This window comes from Paroedura picta, chromosome 1 (assembly GCF_049243985.1).
Source record: "Paroedura picta isolate Pp20150507F chromosome 1, Ppicta_v3.0, whole genome shotgun sequence".
Classification (NCBI taxonomy): domain Eukaryota; kingdom Metazoa; phylum Chordata; class Lepidosauria; order Squamata; family Gekkonidae; genus Paroedura; species Paroedura picta.
In genome coordinates, this window is record NC_135369.1 from 85856988 (window position 1) to 85869900 (window position 12913).

Consider the following 12913-nt stretch of genomic DNA (forward strand, 5'->3'; position numbering starts at 1 on the left):
CAAATAGATGGGGAAGAATTGGAGATAGTGACAGATTTTATTTTCCTGGGCTCCAAGATCACTGCAGATGGGGACTGCAGCAAAGAAATAAAAAGACGCTTGCTCCTGGGGAGGAAAGCTATGGCAAATCTAGACAGCATCCTAAAAAGCAGAGACATCACCCTGCCAACAAAAGTGCGTTTAGTCAAGACTATGGTATTCCCAGTTGCAATGTATGGCTGCGAAAGTTGGACCATAAGGAAGGCCGAGCGTCAAAGAATTGAGGCTTTTGAACTCTGGTGCTGGAGAAGACTCTTGCGAGTCCCTTGGACTGCAAGGCGAACAAACCGGTCAGTCCTAGAGGAGATCAGCCCTGACTGCTCCTTAGAAGGCCAGATCCTGAAGATGAAACTCAAATACTTTGGCCACCTCATGAGAAGGAAGGACTCCCTGGAGAATAGCCTAATGCTGGGAGCGATCGAGGGCAAAAGAAGAAGGGGACGACAGAGAATGAGGTGGCTGGATGGAGTCACTGAAGCAGTAGGTGCAAACTTAAATGGACTCCGGGGAATGGTAGAGGACAGGAAGGCCTGGAGGATCATTGTCCATGGGGTCGCGATGGGTCGGACACGACTTCGCACATAACAACAATAACAAGCACAAACTTTCAAGCAGTTCATGGAGGCTTGTACCTGTTGGTGAATAAATACATTTCCATTCAAATGAAATGAAATGTTTACCAAACTTAAAAGCAAACAGGGGCTGGCAAATTCTCCAACCTTGTAAACACTGTTGCCAGTTTCAAACTAATAATAACAGTTCATGAAGGGTTTCTCCCACTTTGTCTGTGTTCACTTCCCATTTTCTTGCACAGAGTTTGCAAAATCCCACCGTCCCTTGTCTGGATTTGTGACTCTGTGCTTTGAGATCAGTCTGCAATACCAGTGACACTAGGTTCTGCTGGGAATTCTGTGATTGCATTGGTACTGCTGGATATTCTGTTCTGGATATACTGGTTCTGTTGGGCTTGCAAAAATAACCCCCACCTTCAGTTTCTACTGCAGAGATTCTTCTGGTTTTCTTTTGTCCTTCCCCCCCCCCCCCATGGCTCCCCCCTCCATTGAAAACGATGGAGAGTAGGAACACTTCTTGGGGGGGCACAACTCAGACTCTGAAAATTTAATCCTCACAAATCAGGCACAACACGAACCATGAACTAAAATGAACCTCATTTTCCCAGTTTGTGACCATCCTTAATCCTAAACCTTTTGAACCAGGGCTTAGAATGGATCAGTACTGCAGTGAGCTTTATATATGCATTACTTCCCAGTGCTTAATGCTGCAGCTTGAAAGAGACATAAAAATTAGGGTTAGTAGGACTCTGAGAACATCTAGAGCTATTGACTCTGAACTGTATTTGCATGGTTATGTTTGAAACAGATTTTTGTCATTTCTTCCAAAATTCATGGTCTGTTTACTATGGCTCCTCTTTAAGGGTTTTCTGAATCATTTTTATTCTGAGGGTCCTCACTTAGCATCTATCAAGCACATATTTTATTTATTGATGTTAGCTTGACATATGTTACATGCTTGACGAGATCAGGAATTCTCACCAGAGACAGGGAATGGCAAAGCACTCTGCTTTTTAGCCTTTCATATTGGAAGGTAGGCACATGAGCAATGGTATGAGGCAATTGCTAGTGAAGACCTACATTAAATCAGAGCTCAAAATAAAGGAGAACTAGGAGTTTTGGGAGGTATGTATAGTATGTACATACAGCGGGGCAGTAATGACTCACAGTTGTTAACAAAGAACATTCTAAAATGACATCCACATGCCAATGTCCTGGTGCTTAGATCTCATTATGGGGATCCGTCAGAAGTGGTTATTACAAGAGTTGACTAGGAATTTATAGCTCCCAAAGACACAGCTGGGGGAACCAACATTTTAAAGTGGATAAAGCAACAAGTGTCTTGTCTTAGTTGATAGCTTAGGGTTTTTTAGATCTGTAAAAGCCCCCCCCCCCCCCCGGCTAAGGAAGAATGTTGCTGTTTAAGCAACCTAATACCATCTACTTCCATTAGATTCCATCAGTTTAAGACGAAATGCTGCTGAGTTATAGATTACACTGTTCATCTACATTTGCTGTCTGGTTGGGGTGACGAGTGCTTCTGTGCATTCAATGACAGGCAAGATTCAACAGGTAAAACTTTTCATGACATGGCCATAATCATTATCACCTGCTGGCAATCACTGTTCATGCTAAGACACAGAAATAGAGAGCATTAAAAACCATGATAAATATATAGATAATCAAAATTAATGACCATTTCTGCAGGGAGGGGTAAAACACGGGTGGCTTCCTGATGGCAAATGTGGGATGGTAAATCTCGTGTTTGCAGTCCTCCTCATGGGGGCTGCAACACGGACTTCGCCATTAAAATAAAAGATTACTCGGAGCAATAAATGGAGAGAGGAGGGTGAGTATAAGGGCAGGACAAAGTAGCTAAGATTATCTTGCATTTTCTCCTCCATACAGTCTTATCCCTGGTTGCTCATCAATGGAATGGATGATTTAGGGTGGAAAATCCAGTTTTGGTGATTCTCAAAATCGGAAGTTAAAAATGGCCAAATCATCACAGCCTCAGGATGCAGGCAATGTCATGTGGAGGGGGCTCTAAAAGCTGCCAACATTCGAAGGCTCTTCAGGATCATATTCCTCATGCAGAAAAGGTCAGTGGATCAAGACAGCTTCACTAAAAAGAAGATGTTGACTACCAGTCTTCAAAAAACTGGAGGAAAGAAAGAAGGTGGTGTTCAGTATACCAAATACTGTGCCAAGAATGTGCAACTTCTGTGCTTACGATGCTACAATTGTGCTTAGTTTTCTAATTTCTAAAGCTGTTCAGTTTTCTTTCTCATACTGTTTCCTAAATCTCTAGTAGCTTTATTTCTGAACGAACAAGGTTTTTGCTGTCTCCTCAGGAACCTGAATCCTTTCTCACCTCACAGGCCTACATTCATATCAGCTGTGAGAAACCCCAGCCTTATTAGTTTTACATTTTATTAATGTAAAATTAACTAGACTAGATCAGCTGCATCTTTATGGGAAGGCCACAAACCACCCCCTTCTAATCTCAAATTGCCTGTTTTCTGAGGTATTAATGAAGAATTTATGTTGCCTGTCACAGAGAAGACTCATATTCCTTCCCCCATCCCCTGGTATGTTAACAGGATTAATGGTTTCATATGCTTGGTTCAAAATTAACTACCTAGGCCTCCATTTTCAAAACCTTGGGTTGGATCCAGTATAAAATGTTTCCATATGAATTCATGCTAATGGTCCGTCTTGATCTGTCTGTAAATCCTGATCCTGTGGATTAGAAAGGACATTGGCTTTCGGGAAGACCTTCCCAAATTTCCCCCTCTGTGGGTACTGTGCCCCAGAAACTCCAGGAGTATCCTGGAGCTGACAAGCCTAGTCTTGGATCCTGTAGCTCTCTTGATTTCTTTTTTCTTGCTAATATTATTTAATATTATTTCAGGCTGAACTTAAGATGTGGCATGTTGGTCAGAACTCTAGTATGTTAAATTTAACCAAACCCAAAGCATTATCAAAACTGGTAATTTAATTATGTGTGTGCTTAGAGTCTCCTTGTAATCTGTGGCTCTAAAATTTTATTTATTTAGTTTGTGTGTAAATCTGACTTTATTACTGGCTATATGTGAAGCATGTCATTCTAAAGTAAAAAAACCATTGACTGGAAGAATCACAGTTGGAGGCTGAACATAATGTTCACTGTTCTCAAAGTCAATAATGTAGCATAGATTTTTTTATGTAATACTTTTGTCTATACTGTGCTACCGGCTATGGCCAGCAATATTCCTAAAAAGGAAACTCTTAGATCCTCAAGTAAATATTGGATTGCAGCAAATGCTGAATGGAAGCTTTACCAGGCTCCACTCTAGCCCAAAAACTGACCATCTCTAGGACAAGGAGAATTGCACCCTCAAATTTCTGCTTTCCATGCAGCTGCTAAAGAGACAAAGTCTCTTTTAAGCTGAAAGGTGGGAATTTTGACCTTACAGTTCTGGGTCTATAGAAAATCATAAGACATGAGAGCTCATTAATATACAAAAAGAATTCCATAAAGCACATTAATGTTCTTCATTCATGTATTGAACTTAAACAGTAATGGGTATTGAATGCTTCAGTTTAGCTTCTAGACTCCAAAAGCATGTCTCCTTTGTCTGCTAATGGTCAAAGGGAATAATAATTTATACACTTACATTTGTGAATGATGGCTATTTCTTAGTCTTTAATAATTATGAGATCAGGACAGTAATGAAACCTATTAGTCTAGTCCATATCCTGTAATCTGAAGAGGAAGTTTAGGATGTACAAAATAGTGACAAGGAAATGTGATGGCCTAGTTAGTACACAGAAATGGGAATGCCTCTAAACATTATCTGTTTTTAAAGGAAAGCTAGCATGTGTGTTGTGGAAAGTTTCTGTTTAAGTTGTAGGAAATATGGGTTTAATAGAAAATATACATAAACATCATGGATACTAATACAGGTTCTTTATAGCAAGGCTATGTATATTATATGGGGAATATGCAAAACTTCCCTCATGGTCAGTCATTTGGTATGTGTTTTCATGCTTTTGTGTTAATGTGCACAATCTTCTAGTATATACGTATTTTCATTAATTAAAATGCATTAATCTCAATTAGGATTGCCATCAAACCTAGAGAAAAATGTTATTTCTCTTTAATGGAAGTTTAATGGATGGAGGTGTAATGTGTGGAAATCAGGACCTGAAGCTTTTCATGGCATAAGGAAAATAACATTGCCTGGTAAATCACATCCCATTAAAGCTGGACATTTTTTCCAGGAAGTTGGCAATGATACTTGCAACAAAGAATGGTGGTAGCAGATAGCTCCCTCTAAAAAGTGTGCATTTAGAAACAGTTTCCCTGGAATTTGGCTTTAATATACAAGTGCTAAAGACAGGGAGAGATAACTTTGCAAATACATCTTGAGAAAAATAGTAACCCTGAGGCCTTCCTAGTAAATTCCAAAACCCCTCTAATGCATGTACATTTTAAAAATAGATTCTTCTGTATCATGTAGAACAGTGGTCCCCAACCTTTTTATCACCGGGGACCACTCAACGCCTTTTACTGAGGCCCAGTGGGGGGGGGGGGGGTAGTTCTCTACTCTCAACCACTGCCCTAGCACTCTCTGATTGCTATGGTAATGTTTAAACATCCCTTCAAAATAAGATACAGACACGCCACAACAATGAACATAAGGAATATTTTATTTTCATGGAAATTTTAACTCATGACAATGACAAATCAATGGGAACCCTGTGCTTGTTTCTCTGCAACGAGATAGTCCCATCTGGGAGTGATGGGAGACAATGACACCCGAAGTGTGTTGTAAAGGGCCGGGGGGATGAAGTAAAGTGCCGGGGGGGGGCGGAGAAGGCGTCCTTCGGGGCCCACCTCTAATTAGTCGAAGGACCACATGTGGTCCGCAGCCCACAGGTTGGGGATCGCTAATGTAGAAGATCAGGGTGTGATTTTAACCAGGTTACACTACAATTTGGGGTGGGGGGCTCTGGATAGGGGTATCAGTCAGGCAGCTACCTGGTTTGATGTTACCTCTGGATTTTCTTGGAGCACAGGTGGGTTGGCCTCAAGCTCCAGGTTCTCCTACAGGAATGCCTTAAATCCCAATTCACAGTTGCTCCAGTTCACTTTGGCTACATGCAGCATCAAGTTTATGGAGTAGTTAATATGTTACTTCTGAGTCTTTGCTGTTGAGGAAATTTTGATACAGCTTCTCACTCCGAGTATTCCAGCCTAGAATATCTTATTTTCTATAGTAGTTATTATCTATTGGAGAGACTTATTCAAGACACCTATCTAGTTCTTCACCAAGACCTTTCCAATTCAAGCTCTTAAAGTTCCAGTATGGTCATGGAAAAAAACTATTAAATGGTATTTGAATTCCTAACTCAAGGATTACAGGTTGATGCTGACTGTGTAGGAAAGTCTCCAGAACACACCTAGATATAATCAAGGGCTGACTTCTCAAGTCAGATGAAACAAATATTAAATCAGGGTTGGACTTTGTATTCCATGCTGCCACAGAGACTACTCTCCAAAGCAGTTTTGAGAGAAAGTGTCCTGTGTCATATGAAGATCAGTCGTAATTACAGGAGATCACCACATTCAGCCTGAAGATTGGCAACCAAAGCAAAGGAATAAATTGCAAAGCCACAGTCTCTAAAAAGCAAGGCTTGCAAACTGCAAACTCAGCCCAGACTACTTCACAGAAAATGAGGCTGTGCCCCAGATTGATCTTAATTTTCCTGCCCACTTCTTTTACTTAAATCAGCCTGATTGGTTGGAACTTGGGGGCTTTTCGCACACCTTCAAAATCGCACAATGGTTGCCAATTGAAAACGCTACTGATTTGCCATTATGCACAACGTCGTTGACAATCTGCCACACACCTGAAACCGATCCGCAAAAAGCGCTTCCTTGTAGCGCTTTCAGGGAAATCCCTAAAAGTGGATTCACCCTCCGGAAAGCGCTACACTCCTGCAACCAATCTGCAACACTAGCGGGAAAGTTCTGTGCGTTACCATTGTTGTGGTTTGTACAAAGTCCCTCCCCCTGGCTCTCTCCTCTGATCTTCCGGGGAAGCGATCGCCATTTTTTTTTCTCCGAGCGAGCGAAGTTCAACCCACCAGCAAGCCTGTTTAGAGGCTTCCCCGGCTTCAGTCCCTCCCCAGAGCTGTTTATTCACTAAGCACAAACAACAGACAAGCCCGTTTGCTGATGTATTTTCCCTTTATTTTTTACACTGTTTTCGGCCGAAAATCGGGCCCGTGAGGGGGGGGGATTTTTTTTTTTCACTTGGGGGGAGCGTGGCAACGATGAAATGACAGCTCAAACACACCTGCCAGCTGATGGGTCTCTCCGTTGCAACGAATCAACACATATTCGTTGCAATGGGTGTGTTTAAAAAAAAAACCTTTCTTAAAGGGAAAGGGGCTGTTTGGGAGCATGCTAACGGCTGCCCATTGGCTGCTTGACGGCCAGGGGCGGGACGAGCTTGGCAATAGCGCTTCCTGTCTAGCAATTTTTGCTGAGACCGGAAGCTTGTGGGAAACGATAGAAACGCAACTGGATTCCACTACCAAGTCAGGTATGCATAATGACGAATTGCAGTATTTTAAATGGCGATTTTTCGTTCAGCAAACAATTTGCTACAAGGATCCCGGTGCGGAAAGCCCCTTGGCCTTGACTGGTATACCATACTAGGTCTTTGGCCCTCACATTTCTTGCCCGGGCTTTAGTTCTGCGTCTTGCCTCTGGCCTTGTACTTTGAATTGTACGCACTGGTGATTCCAAAATTCTGATATTTCTATGCTTGTCCTCTGGCTATCTTCCCTGTATCTCTGTGAGGCCCATGGTTTAGAGTGTCTTTTATACATAGTAAAGTTTGGCCAACATTCTAAAATTAAAAAATCTGTTTCCAAGACTTTGGCCAGCAGCTCATATCTCACAAACCTATAAAATGAATGTGGAACAGCTGTGCATGGCTCTTAACATCCAGGTCTAGAACATTTTCATAGGAGAATTGTGGTGAAAGTTAAAAGTCTGTGGTCCCATTAAGAACAAAGTGGTTATTTTTGTATGCAGAAACACTGTACGGAAATACTCCCCATGCTGTCCAAAGGTTTTAATTGATAAAGAGTTACTTTCTGAGTTTTTTTTTGTGTGGTGGGTAACACATGAAAACATGAACTGATGTCATACAGAGAACGGGAGAAGAAATACAAAAAGAATCAGCTACAAGATGCTCTTATATGCATATTTGGAGGTGTAGTCACAAATAACATTTTCCTAGAGATATCATTTCACATATTTATGTATCTATTCCACACAACTTAAATGTAGCCGAAGTCTTACCTTTTGTAAATGCTATTAATTCAACGTTCCGCATGACAACAAATCGCAAAACTCCCACCAAACTCCAGCAACAATTTTATAGCACTTAGGGGGAAATCCTGAAAAGTGGATTTCCCCTGAAAAAAACGCTACACTTCTGAGCACAAGCTGCAACACATCAGCGAAAGACATGTGCGTTCTCAAAATTGCAGTAGGAAAAAAATGTCTCTCCCTTGCTCTTGTCCCCGAGCTTCCGGAGACACGATTGCCATTTCCCCCCCTTAAACCAGCGAAAGCAACGAATAAGCGAGGCTTCTCCGGCTGAAGTCCCTCCACAAGCAATTCAGAAGTGCTTAACAGTAAAACAAAACTCCCTTCTGCAATTCTCTTTAAAGTTCCCGAGTACAATACAGCCCCCTGTTTGACACTGCCCGTAATTTCAGTCAGAAATTGCACCCATGGGGGGGGGGTTACTTGAAGAGCATGTAAACGATTAAGCGCCAGCTCCTACACCAGCGAAAAAGGTCTTGAGACATCGAATGAACAAATACTCGTTTCTACTGGTGTTTTCGGGTTTTTAAAAAACAGTTTTTAAAGGGAAAGGGGCTTTTGGGGAGCATGAACAAAACAGTTCATTGGCTGTTCTGTCTGATTGATGGCCAGAGGTGGGAAGAAGCGTGGAATAATATCACCTCCTTTGTTGTGATTCCGGCAAGATCGCAAACCTGTGGGGAATGAACAGACCGCTTCAGGGACTTCATTATTCCACTAGAATTGAAGGTATGCGGAATGACGAGATTCCACTATTAAATATAGCATTTCTGCATACTGCAAACATTTAGCAACATTGATCATTGTGCAGAATGGCCCTCGGGATTATATAATACAGACAATATCACAACATGGAGAATTAAAGTAGAATGAGAGAATAATGGTTGGAAAACTTAACGGCCTGAAACACAATATGCCTTCTCACTGAACTTACATTGTTGTGAAGGATACCCATTTATGATGCAATACCAATCCATTCAGTTTGTTACATATGCAGGTAGGGGCTCATGGTAATTGTAGTCCATGGACAGCTGGAGAATTACAGTTTAGCCACCCTTGCCACACTGCTGGACCAAGACAGATTGGCACTATTAGTATTACGAGACCTTACAGCAGTGTTCAATGTTGTCGATCATAAGCTGCTAGGTCACTGCCTCACCGACTCGGGGATTTTGGGAACAGCCCTTCAGTGACTGGTCTCCTTCCTCCAGAGATGGGAACAGAGGGTTGCTATCAGGAAGGAACAGTCAAACTGTCACGAACTCTAATGAAGGGTTCCACAAAGCACAATCTTCTCCCCAATACTCTTCAAAATCATGCGCCCTCTGGGCCAGCTTGTCTGAGGATACAGTCTGGAGTGTCACCACAGTATCTCAATAACATCCAGCTCTGTTAATGAGTGGCCAGCTGAATGCTCCCCCTGAATTCTTGGCCAGATGACTGGATGCCATGGCAGAGTGGCTCTAGCAAAATGTCCTGAAGCTAAATCCCCTGGCTAGGCAGGAAAGGACCAGATGAGGAAGCATACCATTTCTGTCTTCATGGGGTGCAGCTTCAGGCAACACAGTTGGTCAAGAATCTGGGAGTGATTTTCAATGCCTCCTTGAATATGGAGGCGCAAATCACTATGGTAGTTTGCCAGGCATTTTTCCTTTTACATCAGCTCCCTATCTGATCCCAGAACACCTGGCCATGGTGATCCACGTGATAGTCATCTCTAGGCTAGATTTCTGTAACTTGCTGTATGTGGGCCTTCCCTTATCCCTCATCTAGAAACTACAGTTGGAACAGAATGTAAATGTCCGAGTCCTTACGAAGACCCCATGGAGAACCCATATTCAACCTCTTCTCCAACAGCAGCATTGGTTATCCATTGAAGTCTGGATCAAGTTAAAGGTGTAGGTTTTAACCTTTAAGACATTACATGTTCTGGGAACTGCATACCTGTGCACCTGAGGGACCAGGTATGCCCCCCAAAGAGCTCTTCACACAACTAATTTCAACCTGCTGATGATCACCAGCCCCAACCAGGTGTGCCTGGTCTCAGCCTTCTTGGTCCTAGCTCCAGCCTGGTGGAATGAGCTGCTGGCAGAGACACAGGCCCATATGGAACTTCAAAAGTTCCAAAGGGGCTGCAAAACAGTGCTCTTCCACTAGGCATTTGGTTGAGATCCAGGGCTGCACCTGTAACATCTCTATGGCCCCCCTGCCTACGCCACATCTGAGGTTCTTCCCCAGATTGCTGGCCCCCATCTTGAATCAAGCCACACAGAAAAGCATTATAATTTGCATGCCTGGCTCATTAGGTTATGTTTTGGGATGAAGCAATCATAGTAAGAATTATTGAAATTGGATTTTAGTCTGAGTTACTGTCATTTTGTATAAATTTGTTTTTATACACTGATGTAAGCCACGACGAGACCACATTGGAGAGGGGCAGCCTAGATAGATAGGCAGGCAGGCCAAAGAATAATCACTACCTTCAGTTCTCTAAGGAATGTTGTGAGTGTGGACACTGTTGTGAGCATTCATAGTGACATAACCTCGTAGGTATACTGGAGGGGTCCTTATATTTCTTTACTCTTAATTTCCTATTCTTTTAAAGTAAATTTTCAAAGATGCTTATGATGCAAATTTCACACAGGGTAGCCAGCTGCAGCAAAAGGAAAAAAAATCTGTAAATGGCTCTTGAATACAAACGCCAATCCGAGTCAGTATGAATCTCTCCATGTTGAAATGGTAAGAGAAATAATTTTAATAACCACCTTAGAATGTATCTGTAGTTAGCTAACCAGTTCAAAGAGGAAATTAAATTCATCCGCAGATTTAATTTATACTATTCATACTTGTTTTGCCCCTTCACCACTGGTCACCTTTATTTGGAAGTTGACTATCTCTGCCTGGGTAATAGGCATTCATTTGTGTTTTGCATGGTTTCAGTGGCGGAAAGTGCTGTTGAGTGTCCTCAGTTACACTTTATAGCAACCCTGTAAGGTTTTTTTCAAGCAAGAGAGGAACACAAGCTTGCCACCCTTTCTCTTTAGTGGTCTCCCATCCAAATACTAATAAAGACTGACCCTGCTTAGTTTCTGACAAGATCAGACTACTTTGAGGCATTCAGGTCAGGGCCTGCATAGTGTTACTTAGTAAAATAAATAATTTATTCCTTCCATCTCATGTATGTTTGTGGAGAGATTTGGTGACCCCTTTGTGTATGTGATGAAATCAGATATGAACCAAGGAAGCACTCTCTCCCTCTCCCTCCCTCTCTTAATTGCAAAGCCTTTTTCACTAGCAAAAGCAAAGTCAAATTCTGTCATCTGAACAGTAAAACAAAAATTGCTTGCTGCAATCATTCCATTGCCTGCGTTCATTCTGCAGACACAGAAGGAAGAAGAGACCTCAACTTCCTCTGGTTTAGTACATTATGTGAAACAGGATACATTTATTTATGTGCCAGCAGAAATGCCAAGGACAATATACAAAGACACTTCCTCTTTTCTTCCACAATAAGTGTATTATTGGCAACCTACAGTTAAAAACTGTGAGAGTTAGGATGGAAAGAAAATATTTTTTTTTTGCATTGGTCTTTTCAGTCTTATTTAAGCAATCTTGTCCATGATTGGTCAAGAAGCAAGCACCATTGTTCTTGCTTCTTCTGTGAATGCAGAGGGATTTTTGGCAATGACAAAGTACCCAAAGAGGAGGCTCCCCCCCCCACACACACTTTTCTTTCTGGCCACCATTGCGACTTACCACCAGCTGTGAGTTTTTTTGAATTTTTTTCTTAACCAGAGATTGACATTTTGGTATCATACTATATCACTATAAAAAGGTAAAGGTATCCTCTGTGCAAGCACCGGGTCATGTCTGACCCTTGGGGTGACGCCCTCTAGTGTTTTCATAGCAGACACAATACAGGGTGGTTTGCCAGTGCCTTCTCCAGTCATTACCATTTACCCCCCAGCAAGCTGGGTACTCATTTTACCGACCTCGGAAGGATGGAAGGCTGAGTCAACCTTGAGCCGACTGCTGGGATTGAACTCCCAGCCTCATGGGCAGAGCTTATCACTATATTACTATATAACTATAAACTATATAAATTATATCACTATATACTATAACACTATAGCAACAATCTAATTGCCAGTTAAGACCACCACCAGTACCACCCCGCAATGCTGCAGTGGTTCAAGGGGAAATGGCAGCCCTGGGGCAACCGGGGTAGGGAAAATGGTGCCAATATGGCTAGGACCAGTAAAGACCTGCACTTTCCCCTCCAAAATGGCTTTCATCCAAGTTTGTGGCCATCTTTCCAAAAAACATCCTAATAAAGCAGGCTTAGGAAAAACTGGAAAGCTGGAGGAAAGCCAGGAAGTGAATCAATTCACCATGATGCTGTGGGAAAGCTGGAGAAACCTGCTTCACATTAATATCTAAATTGGACCCAAACACCCAAGTGGATGCAACCCAAGATTCAATAGAAAATAAAAACCAACATAAATCCCAGTACAGTTTTAAGACTTTTCTAGAATCCAGACTATTAAAAGTACACTGGTTGCTAAATTACTGGGAAGAATCCAGGTGGCCCCAAAAAATACTGGCTGGTGCTTCTTCTTCACAGAGCCTGCATTTTCACAGTTCTGGGAATACTAATTTGAGCTGCTAGTGAAAAGAAAACTTTTCCCTGCAAGTACTGCTGCCCATTCTGTGAATGCAGCAGTGATCGTGGGGACGCTGATATCAGAAGCTGCTATGGAACCTCTCTGGATAACAACCTCCCGATACTTATGTCTCTCTTCCATGCCCGGTTCAATTTTGAAGTCATTTTTCAAAACAAACAAAAATTAGGAGCATTCTACACTGAAAAAATATTCTTGGTTGGTATTCAGTGCCATACTGCTACACT

General features: G+C 42.1%; 1 protein-coding gene across 1 annotated transcript in view; it reads right to left on the minus strand.

Moving 5' to 3' along the window:
* Nucleotides 1-12913, minus strand: part of DISC1 (DISC1 scaffold protein) — a 483193-nt gene that overhangs the window by 136867 nt on the left and 333413 nt on the right. The window lies entirely within an intron of this gene.